Consider the following 4,125-nt stretch of genomic DNA (forward strand, 5'->3'; position numbering starts at 1 on the left):
GTGACACTGCCACCCCAGCCTGAAATTTAAAAACCCTCGCACACGTACTCGTGGATACACATCAGGAATTTAAAAGATCTTCCAGGGATGCTGCGGGACCACGTTTCTGGGTAACACTAACAATGATTACAGACAGGCGATGCGGAGCATAACTGAAGAGTCAGCCCCAGTCATTGTCTGGCTGTGCAACTGTGAGCCTGTTCCTTAACCTCTCTGAGCATCAGTTTGCCCCTTTTATTAAGTGGAGGCAGTAACAACCTGCTACACAGAGTTGGGGTGGGGGTGGGGTGGACTGAGATAATGCTTGGAAGGTGCCTGGCACCTAACAAAAGCCATGCTAAACTTTACCCGTTATTTGGGAAGATGAGTCCCCCATTGGCTTCCAGGGAGGCAGCGGCCACACTTGCTGGGGGTGGGTGGGCCAATTCTGAGGCACTACATTCATGCTGTCTCCTCTTCAAACACAGCACGGCGGCCACCTCGACCCCACTCCCGACCTCTCGGAAGGAAGGAAGTGAATAAAGACCTAGCAGGTCCCGTGGAAAATCCGCCAATCCCACCACCCTGCCCTGGCCCTCTGCTCTTTACCTTAACCCCAGGACACGCTTGACCCTTCCCTTCAGTGTGTCTGAGCTCTACTATATCCTGGGGAGAAAGCCAAGTTCTTAGCCATGACATTGGCCTTTTTTCCCTTTTTTGTTAAAAACAAAACAAAACGAAAACAAAGCGGTGAGAAATGTTCCCTCCTTGCCTTCCTGCACCGTCTCCTCTTTCAACCCCTCAATTTCTTAGGAATGAAATCATCCAAGATATAAATAAAATGTTCTAAATAAAGCTCTATTCGACTGCAGCCGAAGACATATCTGCGTATGTATGTGACTGTCAGCCAAAATAAATTAACCTCCAGTGGAAGTCATTTTCATGTAATTAATTATTCTTGTATCAGCTGAAAGAGACAGGTGCACCACTGGATTGCCTTGCTCGAACTTCTCAATGAACATCTTAAGGAGGCTAGCTACACTTAAAACACGCCAAGTGACTAGTGCACAGCTATCACTTTTGTTCTGATACTGTTTCTTGACTTAGACCCTTGATTTCTCCATCACTGCAAAGGGAAAACAAAGGAACGGACACCAAAGGCATTTTGAAGTGCGTGATGTGCTAATTAAGAAGCAGGAATGCAGCCTCCTGTTTCAGCTGATGTCTTCCTTCTCCAGCTCAAAGAAGGGTTTAGGCTGCTTGGGGCTTTACGGCAAAACAAGTTGGGATGCGGTAAGTCGATTACTAGCCAGAGTTCTTACCGTGTCCGGGAGGTCAGAGCCCTGGCGTGTTAAAGTACTCGTACGAGATGAGAAAATAGGCCGAATGAGAAGATGGCCAGGTGAATTTGCAACTTGTTGAATGAAATTATCCAAAGAAGGACATTAGGGAGTTGGAGCCTCTGGTGGAGTGCCTTAGGTCTCTTTCTTTCACCTTCTTTTGAAGCCATCACTGCGGGACATGACAGAAACCTGGGGGAAGAGTGGTTATACTTGGTGGCTGAGTGAGACCAACCAGCCCGGACAGACTGGAAGTGATGGGCTGATTGAACAAGCTGTTTTCCAAAATAAATGTAAATCCTTGCACCAGGGGTAAGAAAAACCAACTAACCAACCAACCAACCAACCAACCAACACCACAGGGTACAAAGAATTTACTTAAAAGCAACCTTACAATCCTAACCCTTCCTGAGTCATCTTGTTTTAAGTTTGCCTCTTATTTATTAGCAGCATATGACTGTATTTTAAATCCAATCTGATATTTAATAGGTGAGATTAACCCAATCACATTTATTGTGATGACTGATATACTGGGGCTTAATTCTATCATCTCGTTTTGTATTTTTCTATTTACTATGTTTCTCCACCCCCCCCCTTACTTTCTTTTACGAATTGATAAAGTTTCTTTCTTTCCTTTTCTTCCTTCTACTGTGTTGGAAATGATAGCCTATGCTTCTGTGTTTTTCTTTGCTACCCATACATTTTTAAGCAAATATACTTTATCTTTTTCTCAGAGCCTAAAATTATGTAGTGTCTCTGTTCTTCCCTTAAGCAAAAAAAAAAAGGGCCCGAGAAAATTCAACCTCTTCCCTCCCATTTTCCATGTTACTGCCCTAGAGAAGTTGGCATCTCTCTTTTGTAAACACAAAAATAGTTTTGCTAGATTCAGTAGTTCATAAGATTTATGAAATTATTTCACTATGTATTTATTTACTCTTGCCTCTTATGTCCCACTCCTTCACCAGAGTGAACTTTTCTCTTTGCTGAAGTGCATGCTTTAGAAGCTTTCCTGCGGAGGGGTGGTTCTCACTCTTGAGCGATAACTCGTAGCTTCTCTGGGTATATAATTTGAGATTGACAATTACTCTTCTGCAGCTATGTCATGTGTGCTGGCATTTCACGCTGCTGAGGAGATGTCTGGATTGTCTAGCTTTACGGGGAAATCAACGTCTGCTTTCTAATACCTGGGAATCTTTTCTGTTTATCTTTAAAACTCTGCAGTCAATAACATTGTCTGTGTGTCAGTTTATTTCTATATATCCTACATAACGCAGGATGAGAAATTCCTAATTAAGGATCCAATATCTTCCCACAAAAACAAACGTGAGCAAGTGGGTACCTCTTCTTCCTGAACAAGGTGGCTCGGCGTCATAAAGATGTCAACATCTCCATAAAAACGCCAAGTAGGTTTTTTTTCCTGGAGCCAGACAAGATGATTTGAATGTTCAAATGGAAAGATAAACATGCAAAAATAGGGAAACCACACAAAAGGGAAATAAAGGTGAGCTCCTGTAAACATACAGCCTCCATAACTAAGAATGTGGTATTATTGCATAAATAGACAGAAAGGTCAATACAAAAGCCAGAAACAGACCTAACAACAAAAGAAAATTTAGTGTATGTCATATGTGACATCTCAAATCATTGGGAGAAAAGAGAGACCTTTTAATAAATGGTTTTGTAATATATACATTTAGACTTGGACCAAGTTGAATTAGTTCTTCACACCATAAACCAGAAAAAAATCAAAATGGATTAGAGAACTCATGTAAAGTCTTCTTTAAAAATTGTGGATGAATTCCTTTACAACCTGGATGTGGAGAAATCCTTTCGAAATATGATGAAAAATCCAGATGCCATCAATAAAGACTGATTAATTTGATTGCATAAAAATATACCTTTTTATGATTTAAAAAATCAGTGTAAGCAAAGTAAAAAACACACAACAAATGTGAAACCAGGGATCATAAATATAGCTCCTATTGTAAACAAGTATGTATCCCTATTAATGTGTATATATATATATATATACATATATATATATATGTATATTCTAGTATATATCCTAGTAACATCCCTAATATATAAAGAGCCTTTTAAAAGGGAGGGTTTAAAGATCACAAACTTGACTGAAAAATGAGCAAAAGACATAACCACATAGTTCATAAAAGTCAATGTACACATAGCCCTTTTAGACCTATGAAAAGATATTCAACTTAATAAGAGAAATAGAAATTAAAACTACACCAAGGTACCATCTCTTACCTTCCATTCTGGCAGAAATTCTAGACCTGAACAACACTACTCTTTTGGGGAAAATGCAGTAGGATACAACATGGCTAGCGCCTCCCGAAGGGAATGTGGTGATATCCAACCAACCACAAAGCACTTAGCCTTGGCCACTCCAATCCCGCACCGAGGGACTTACCCTGAAAACACACCTCCACAAATATGAAACAACGTATGAACAGGCCGGTATTGCAGCCTTGTTTCTAAAAGCAAAATATTGGAAAGAACCCAAATACCATTCATGGGAGACTCATTGAACAAATTGTGGTACGTCCATGCAGTTGATGGCTGTGCACCTGGGAAAACAATGAGGAAGATCCTTAGATTGGTCTCCAGGATAGGTTGCTAAGTGAAAAAAGCAAATTGCAAAAGAGTATTGGAATATACTAAGAGTGTGTGTGTGTGTGTGTGTGTGTGTGTGTGTGTATGTGTGTGTTTAATTTTTTTTCTGGAAAGGAACACAGGAAAGATAAGCTAATGAAAGCAATTATCTCTGCGGTTTAGGAGACCAGAAAGG

General features: G+C 40.6%; 1 long non-coding RNA gene across 1 annotated transcript; it reads right to left on the minus strand.

The window, feature by feature from the left end:
- Window positions 1-1,139: 1,139 nt before the first annotated feature.
- On the minus strand, window positions 1,140-3,616 carry LOC147572859 (uncharacterized). Its single transcript, XR_015245650.1, has 3 exons — window positions 3,585-3,616; window positions 2,659-2,736; window positions 1,140-1,511 (listed from the first exon to the last, which is right to left on the minus strand). It is a non-coding gene; the product is annotated as an uncharacterized LOC147572859 (long non-coding RNA).
- Window positions 3,617-4,125: the final 509 nt, after the last annotated feature.

The sequence above is a fragment of the Puma concolor genome, chromosome E3 (genome assembly GCF_028749965.1).
Source record: "Puma concolor isolate L17-30 chromosome E3, mPumCon1.1.hap2, whole genome shotgun sequence".
NCBI classification, from domain to species: domain Eukaryota; kingdom Metazoa; phylum Chordata; class Mammalia; order Carnivora; family Felidae; genus Puma; species Puma concolor.